We start from the raw sequence: 9,282 nt of genomic DNA on the forward strand, positions 1-9,282 counted from the left end.
ATTGACTACTCTGGAAAGAGGCTGACTTTTGTAGGTCAAGAAAGTAGCCCAAGGGATGAAGGGAACCAGGAGGAATCACTCCTGAGGATGTGGCAATGCTTCTTGCCAAGTTGGAAAGGCAGGATGAGAGGATAACAAAGTTGGCTGCCAGTCTAGTGCAGGCTGAAGAAGAAAGGAAGCTTGATAAGCTTATGAACAACAGGAAATTCCTCACTATTTGCAGGGTGATCGATCACCTGTTGCCCCCAGAGTCTGGGATGCAGTTTGACCCTGCACACTGTAGGATCATTGAGACGGATGATGAGGAATCCTCCAGTGAGAAGGGTCCTGATGCTGAAGAAGGAGAAGGCTCTGAGGAAGAAGAAAATGAATCTGATGAGGAAGAAGAAGAAGAGAAAGAGGAAACAGAAGAAAAGGAGAAGAAGGAAGAAGAAAAGACAGATGAGGAAGGGTCTGACTTCGAGGAGGAGATCAACCCAGAGGGTGAAGAAGAGGATGAAGATGATGATGAATGATCACTTCAGTCTCCCCCTCCCCTTCCATTAACTGCCATAATATTTGCTGTTCCCCCACACTGCTAGACTGTTTTTAATGCAGTGTGGTTTCTATTATGTTTCTAACCTTCTGGTGTGTAATCCTGAACAGTTTTAAGCTTTTTCAGTTTTATGTGATTGAATAACCTGTTTGTGCTAACCTGCAGCATTGAGATTGATCAGTGGTTGAAACTACTGGTTTTGGCTTACTTGCGATATTTTGGTGTGCAATTCTATTTTTTGAATGCTTTTTAATGATGCCAAAAGGGGGAAAAGCAGGTTGAAGTTTCTGAAAAGGCCTTGTTAGACAATTAGATTGAGTCTTTTATTTCCTTGAGTCAGATAATCACAAAAACAAGTTAAAATAGAGGGAACAGTTAGATTAACTAACTGTTTCAGTGTCTTTTTTTACAAAAATCCAAAAACAAGTTGTTTCTTTTAAATAAAGATGGCTATCCTGGTCAGTCATCAGTGTCATAAGTCTTTTACACAAGATATCCCTTGTGTAGAAAGTCTAGTAGAAAGTCTTGTCTTCTTAAGTGTAGATTAGAAATTTCTTTACTTTGCTGTTTCTCACTAACGTGCAGGTGCAGGAAACTTCAAAGTGTTTGTCATCATCAAAAAGGGGGAATTTGTTGAGTCACTTAAGGTTTTGAGTGATGACAAACAGCTGACTAGCTGGTTCTTGTTGGTTTTATATTATATCAACTGACATTTTGAACAGGAACAGCTATCCCAAGTACTTGAGGCAATATGAAGTCCTTTTGAATCAAAGCATTCAAGAAATCTGTATCAGAATGTTCTATCAAGGAAGGCCGTCAAGACTTGAAGATTATGAAGTCTCTTAGATTAGGATAGTTGATCTTTGTAGTCTTTATAATGTTAAGTGTGCATGGATGTTTGTACGTGAGCTATTTGTATCCCTTACTTAGAGTATTTAGTGTTGTAGAGATCAGGAAAAGTTGACCTGATCCCTAGGACATTAACAGGTCAGGAAACAGCTGCTTCGTAGCTTGTTTCATGAACCTGGACATTAGTTCAGTAAATATTTTCTGGAATATATATTTCCTATCCTTAGAGAATATTTACTAAACTAATTGATTCAGTTTATGCAAAGTTGGAGATGAATTATTTCGCATATAACTTAGAATATATTATTCTACCCATTTATGGAAAGTAGAATAATATCTTAGAATATCTCTTATTTACAAAATAAAAGATATTCTATTTACCTAAGTTATGATCTGAAAAGATCACGAAAGATTTTATCTCCCAACCTTATAAAAGCATAAACTCGATCAGAATTTCGAGTGAGCTTTTCTAAAAAAAATTCTCTATCTTTGAAAGCTCGAAATACACTCTAAGGGAAATAGTTAGTTCATCTCTTACAAACTATTTATGCACACAGTAAGAATTGTTTTGTAATTATCTCTTGTAAGCTTTGAGTGGAAGCATTTAGAGGGAAACAAAGGGTTTGTATTGAATCACTAAGAGGTTAGTGATTGGGTAGCATTTACGAGTGTGAGTGCAAGTGCTTGTGAGTTCAAGTGCGAAGTGACACCTAGAGTTAGGTGTGGGGATCACGAGTGTGATCATTTGTAATTGCTTTTGTTTTTCAGAGTTGATTAATAAAAGTAATTAGGGTAGTGGAGGACGTAGGCTCAGAGTTGAGCTGAACCTCGTTAAATCTTTGTGTTGATTATTTATTGTATTTTCTGTTTCCGCTGCAGGACCAGTTCATCACCTGGTCCCCCTACATAAATAGAAGAAAATCCAATAATTCCTAACACTGCCCTGTACTCAATTCAACCCCCCCCTTCTTGAGTACCAGCTGCACTTTCACACTCTACTTACAAGACGTAGTGGGGGCCCAACAAAACATTGATTCCATTGAATTTGCCTGTAACACTAGTTTATGACAGTTTTTCTTCACTTGTTACTTTTATTAAACTTGATTTGTATGTGGTTACTGGTGATCTATAAATATAAAAACACATACCTCATCATTCAAGTCTTGTCAATGGTAAAATACCAATTTAGAGGTATGTTTTTTGAAAAGAGGTATGTGATAGAAGAAAATTGTCTTCAACTTTAGAATTTTTAAAACTTTTTTCGCTCGGAAATAAATATTGTCGAGAGGTTTATTATGGTCCCTAATACCCTCTGGGAGTACAATTAGGTGGGTGAAATCATCACATTTGCCTTAAAACGGTCAATTTACCAATTCACAACTTACACCGATTTCGTGAACTCAAGCCTACTACGGACATTTATGACAATATATAATGATCATATATGGTTCCAAACGGCATTATATGACTTTGATATGTATCTCATAGGGCCTCAAAACTTTTCACTACCGGGCTCGTAACCTCCGAAATTCCTCTAAAAGTGTGGATAATAGCGTTTAAAATTTGGAATTTTTTTACCTTTTTTCGCCCAGAAATAAAAATTGCCGCGATATTAAGCATGGTCCAAAATATCCTTCGGGAGTACAATTAGGTGGGTGGAACCATCCAATTTGCTTTAAAACGATCAAGTTAAAAGTTCACAACTTTCAATGATTTCGTGAATTCAAGCACACGGACATTTATGACAACATATAATGGTCATATATGGTTTCATACGACATTATATGATCTAGAGATGTATCCCCAATGGCCTCAAGACTTTTCGCCACCTAGTCCCGTAACCTTTGAAATTCCTTAAAAAGCGTGGATAATAGCCTTTACTTTTGGAATTTTTGACCTTTTTTCTCTCGAAAATAAAAATTACCGAGAATTTTACTTTGATCCCTAATACCCTCCGTGAGAACAATTAGGTGGGTGGATGACAGGGTAAAGTCGTATCCCCTAATAAAAAATAATTACCTAATTCACTAACTAAAGTAGATAGGGAAGTAGGGTCGATCTCCACAGGGAAACAAGTCTTTTTACTCCTAATTAAATATTATAATCTAAATATTTAAGTAACCAATATTAAAAGTTGAATATGAAACTAAACTAAAAAGAGTAGGAAAAGGGAGAAAATAATATATAAAAGGATCTAGGGTATAGGTTCACCAATAAATAATATTCCGGGGCAAAATAGGGTAATCAATCATTGACATTGCACAAATAACATGATTAACAGGCTCTCGCAATTTATTAACCAACATAGACCTAACAGGCTCTCGCAATTTACTAGATCTAAGTTCTTATTGAAAATAGCCTTTAATATCAAATTAACATCTGCTCGATTCATCAATTTAATATTGCTATACTTTTACAAGCCGCAATTGTAAAACGTTAAAACAATCCAATAAGAAATTATCATGCAATACCAACAATCAATAATACTCAATCATCAATGCATCAATTAACCAGATTGTAAAGGGCTCTCGCTACTTATTACAATCACACAATTAATTTATCAGTATTAAATCTCATCTCACGAATCTTGACTTAACCATTTATAAATTAACTTGCCTATTGAAACTAGACCTAAACATTAATTCTCATCTCTCGATTCTTGAATCAATATTGTCAAACTCATGCATAAAAGATAGGCCTAATCTAGTCACAGAGCATTAATTCAATCAATAGGAAATTAATCTAGCATTGATAATCAACAACAATAATTTACCCCTTCATATTATTTATTAGATCCCCATGAACCCTAGAAATTAAACTACTCACACATAATTAGATATAAACTAAACAAAGCAATAAAATAAATCATGATAAAAGGAATAAAATAAATAACTAAGATTAAGGGAAAAGAAATCGTCACCAAAATAAATCTGGAATTAATCAAAGGAATAAGAACAAAGGTTTAGGGAGAGAGTTTAGAGAGAGAAAACTAAGTAGAGAGAGAAAGTCTAAAAGAGAGGAGATAAGGGAAGAAGAAGAGGAGAAGAAGATCTCCCCAAAAGAAGAGACGATCTAAAAACGTATTACGGAGGAGTATTTATACTCCGTACAAAAATCCTAAACTAAAACAAATTAATACGACTCTAATTGTTTCCTAAATAAACACGCGCCCGATCGGGCGCGCCTTTTTTCACCTCTAATAACAATCTCGCGCCCGGCCGGGCGCGTCACCGGGCGCCAGCCTTTTTGACCGGGCGGATCATTTGGGCCAATATTTGGACTTCGATTGGGCTCCAATTCTTCGGGCCAATCTGGGTTTCCTCTTTAGGTCTTGAATACTCGGTCCAAACGCCCCGGTATCACCTCTACCGAGCCCTTAATCACCGGTTCGATGTCTCTAACCGACCCTGGGTTATAAACTCTGGTCGTGCTTCTCCAATGTTCGTGATTGCTCCAAAATATCTCGGGAAAATACTCCAAAAGCATAAATCCCTGCAAAAGTCAACCAAATCTACGAAAACACTAGAAAACACCAATTAGTAATAAAAGTGGCTCTAAAGAGCCAAAAACACTACTAATTATGACCAAGGGACGGGGGTAAAATACTATATAAAATGGATACATCAGTGGAACCATCCAATTTGCCTTAAAACGGTCAATTTACCCGTTCACAACTTGAATCAATTTTGTGAACTCAATCCTACCACGGACATTTATGACAATATATAATGGTCATATATGATTCCAAACGGCATTATATGACCCTGAAATGTATCCCCTAGGGCCTCAAGACTTTTCGCCACCGTACCCCGTAAACTCCAAAATTTCTCAAAAAACGTTGATAGTAGCCTTCAATTTTGGAATTTTTTGACCTTTTTTCGAACAAAAATAAAATTTGTCGAGATGTTTACCAAGGTCCCTATTACCCTCCGGGAGTCCAATTAGGTGAGTGGAACCATCCAATTTACTTTAAAACGGTCAATGTACCCGTTTATAACTTGCAGCGATTTCGTAAACACAAATCTACCACGGACATTTATGACATATAATGGTCGTATATGGTTCCAAACGAAATTATATGACCTTGAAATATATCCCCTAGAGCCTCAAGACTTTTCGCCACCAGGCCCGTAACCTCCGAAATTCCTATAAAAGCATGGATAAATAGCCTTCAATTTTGGATTTTTTTGACCTTTTTTAGTCCAGAAATAAAAATTCCGAGATGTTTAGCATGTTCTCAAATACTCCGGGAGTGGATTAAGTGGGTGGTACCACCCAATTTGCCTTTAAACGGTCAATTTATATGTTCACAATTTGCATCGATTTCGTGAACTCAAGCCTACCACGAACTTTTTTGACAACATATAATGGTCATTCATGGTTTCCAACGGCATTATATAATCCTGAGATGTATCCCCTAGGACCTCAAATCTTTTCGCCACCGGGATCCGTAACTTACGAATTACTCAAAAAGCGTGGATTTAGCCTTCAATTTTTGAATTTTTTTTACCTTTTTTCGCTCTTAAATAAAAATTGCCGAGAAGTTTACCATGGTCCCCAATACCCTCCTTGAGTACAATTAGGTGGGTTCGTGGTACCATCCAATTTGCATTAAAACGGTCAATTTACCCGTTCACAACTTGCACCGATTTCGTGAATTCAAACCTACCACAGACATTTGCGACAACATTTAATGGTTATATATGGTTCCAAACGGTATTATATGACCTGGAGATGTATCTCTTAGGGCATCAAGACTTTTCGCCACCGGGCCTCGTAACCTCCGAAATTCCTCAAAAAGCTTGAATAATAGCCTTTAATATTGGAATTTTTAGACTTGTTTTCGCCCAGAAAAAAAATTGCCGAGATGTTTACCATGATCCCTAATACCCTCGGGAGTCCAATTAGGTGGGTAAAACTATCCAATTTGCCTTAAAACAGTCAATTTACCCATTCACAACTTACACCGATTTCGAGAACTCAAGCCTACCACATACATTTATGACAACATATAACGGTCATATATGGTTCCAAATGGCATTACATGACCCTGAAATGTATCCCCTAGGGCCTCAAAACTTTTCGCCACCGAGCCCCGTGACCTCTGAAATTTCTCGAAAAGGGTGGACGAATAGCCTTTAATTTTGGAATTTTTTAACCTTTTTTCGCCTAGAAATAAAAATTTCCAAGATGTTTACCATGATCTATAATACCCTCTAGGAGTCCAATTAGGTGAGTGGAACCATCCAATTTGCCTTAAAACTGTTAATTTACCCGTTCACAACTTGCATCGATTTCGTGAACTTAAGCCTTTCACGGACATTTATGACAACATATAATGGTCATATATGGTTCCAAACAACATTATATGATCCTGAAAAGTATCCCCTATGGTCTCAAGACTTTTAACCACCGGGCCTCGTAACCTCCGAAATTCCTAAAAAAGCGTGGATAATAGCCTTTAACTTTGAAACTTTTTGACCTTTTTTCGCCAGAAAATAAAAATTGCCGAGAAATTTTCCATGGTCCCTAATACTCTTCGGAAGTACAATTAGGTAGGTGGTACCATACAATTTGCCTTAAAACGGTCAATTTACCCGTTTACAACTTATACCGATTTCGTGAAATCAAGCCTACCACGGACATTTATGACAACATATATTGGTCATATATGGTTCTAAATGGCGTTATATGACCTTGAGATGTATCCCCTAGGGGCTCAAGACTTTTCGCCACTGGACCTTGTAACCTCCGAAATTTCTAAAAAAACATGGATAATAGCCTTTAAGTTTTGAATTTTTTTACCTTCTTTCGACCGGAAATAAAATTTGTCGAGATATTTACCATGGTCCCTAATAGCCTCCGGGAATCCAATTAGGTGGGTGGAACCATCCAATTTGCTTTGAAACGGTCAATTTACCCGTTCACAACTTGCACTAATTACGTGAGTTCAAACCTACCATGGACATTTATGACAACATATAATGGTCATATATGGTTCCAAACGGAATTATATGACCCTAAGATGTATCCCCTAGGACTTCAAGACTTTTCGCCCCGGGCCCTATAACCTCCGAAATTCCTCAAAAAGCGTGGATAATAGCCTTTAACTTTGAAATTTTTTTTGACCTTTTTTCGCCCGAAAATAAAAAGTGTCGAGATGTTTACCATGATCCTTAATACCCTTCGGGAGTCCAATTAGGTGGGTGGAACCATCCAATTTGCCTTAAAACGGTCAATTTACTCGTTCATAACTTGCACCGATTTCGTGAACTAAAACCTACCACGGACACTTACGCAACATTTAATGGTCATATACGGTTCCAAACGGCATTATATGACCTTAAAGATGTATCCCCTAGGGCCTCAAGACTTTTCGCCACCAAGCCCCGTAACATCTGAAATTTCTTAAAAAGCTTGAATAATAGCCTTTAGTATTGGAAATTTAAGCCCTTTTTTTCGCCTGAAAAGAAAATTGCCGAGATATTTACCATGGACCCTAATACCCTCCAGGGGTCCAATTAGGTGGGAGAAACCATCCTAATTGCCTTAAAACGATCAATTAACCTATTCACAACTTGCACCGATTTCGTGAATTCAAGCCTACCACAAACATTTATGATAACATATAATGGTCATATATGGTTCCAAACGACATTATATGACCCTTAGATGTATCTCCTAGAGACTCAAGACTGTTCGCCACCGGGCCCCGTAACTTCCGAAATTCTGAAAAAGCGTGGATAATGACTTTCAATTTTTGAATTTTTTTGATCTTTTTTCGCCCGAAAATTAAAATTTCTGAGTTACCATGGTCCCTAATATCCTTCGGGAGTACAATTAGGTGGTTTGTACCATCCAATTTGCCTTAAAACGGTCAAATTACCCGTTCATAACTTGCACCGATTTCGTGAACTCAAGCCTATCACGAACAAGTAGTCAAATTCTTAGAAGTTTAAAACACGATACTGTGTTTCCCACCTCTATAGACTTATGCCCAACGAGTCAAATTCCTAGAAGTGTAAAACACGGTACCGTGTTTCCTACCTATTGACTTATGACACAACTAGTCAAATTACTAGAAGTTTAAAACACAATATCGTGTTTCGTTCCTCTATTGACTTATGACTCAATTAGTGAAAATCCTAAAAGTTATACACACGGTATGGCTTTTATTCCCTCTATTGACTTATGCGTGGTGAAGTCAAATCCATAGTAGTTGTAAACACAATACCGTGTTTTGTCCCTCTATTTACTTCTGCCACAACTACTAAAGCACGGTACCGTGTTTCTTTCCTCTATCATATGATGCCACAAATAGTCCAATTCTTGGTAGTTTAACAAACGGTACCGTGCTTCGTCCCTCTATAGACTTATGCCACAACTAGGCAAATTCCTAGAAGTTTAAAACACGATACCGTGTTTCGTCCCTCTATTGACTTATGCGTGTTGCAGTTGTATCCATAGCAGTTTAAAACACGATATCTTGTTCCGTCCCTCTATAGACTTATGTCATAACTAGTCAAATTCCTAGAATTTTAAAACACAGTACCGTGTTTCCTAACTTTATTGACTTACGCGGCAACTAGTCAAATTCCTAGAAGTTTAAAACGCAGTACCGTGTTTTGTCCTTCTATTGAATTATGCGTGTTGAAGTCAAATCCATAGTAGTTGTAAACAAGGTACCGTATTTCGTCCCTCTATTGACTTATGCCACAACTGCTCAAATTCCTAGAAAACCCGGTACCGTTTTTCTTTCCTCTATTAACTGATGTCACAAATGGTCAAATTCCTAGAAGGTTAAAACATGCATGGTACCGTGTTTCGTCCCTCTATTGACTTATGCCATAACTAGTCAAATTCCTAGAAGTTTAAAACACGGTACCGTGTTTCGTCCC

The sequence above is a fragment of the Chenopodium album genome, chromosome 4 (assembly GCF_948465745.1).
Source record: "Chenopodium album chromosome 4, dcCheAlbu1.1, whole genome shotgun sequence".
Lineage (NCBI taxonomy): Eukaryota > Viridiplantae > Streptophyta > Magnoliopsida > Caryophyllales > Amaranthaceae > Chenopodium > Chenopodium album.